Consider the following 670-nt stretch of genomic DNA (forward strand, 5'->3'; position numbering starts at 1 on the left):
ATAATTTTTTTATATAAACATTCACCATATTTGTTGATCACCCCTCATAATTGAAAAAAAATGTATTGCAACCAATTATTTTTAAAAATAATGCTTTAAGGCAAGAGAGAAAAACTTTTTGTGCCTTTGACAAATTAAATCATGTGGTGGAAGAATGTTTCTTCATTAAGCACTTTACTAGTGAGAAAAGATCTCACAATTACTTAATACCAAGTCAGGTACTGTATTTCCACTTATTAAAACACAATCTTCTGGGCGGCTGGGTGGCTCAGTTGGTTAGAGCACATGCTCTGAACTACAAGGTTGCTTGTTTGATTCCCACATGAGCCAATGAGCTGTGCCCTCTACAACTATATTGAAGACAACGACTTGAAGAGAACTGAGCTGCCGGTGGGCCGCTGGATGGCTCAGTTGGTTAGAGCTCATGCACTTAACAACAAGGTTGCCGATTCGATTCCTTCATGGGATGGTGGGCTGCATCCCCCGCAACTAGATTGAAAACGGCGACTGGACTTGGAGCTGAGCTGCACCCTCCACACTAGATTGAAGGACAACTACTTGACTTGGACCTGGAAAAACACAGTTTCTCTTCCCCAATAAAATCTTTAAAAAAACAAAAACAAAAAAAACACCCTACTATCTTCTGTTTGTAAACTAGTTTCCAGTACAG

The sequence above is a fragment of the Hipposideros armiger genome, unplaced genomic scaffold (genome assembly GCF_001890085.2).
Source record: "Hipposideros armiger isolate ML-2016 unplaced genomic scaffold, ASM189008v1 scaffold_16, whole genome shotgun sequence".
Classification (NCBI taxonomy): Eukaryota; Metazoa; Chordata; class Mammalia; order Chiroptera; family Hipposideridae; genus Hipposideros; species Hipposideros armiger.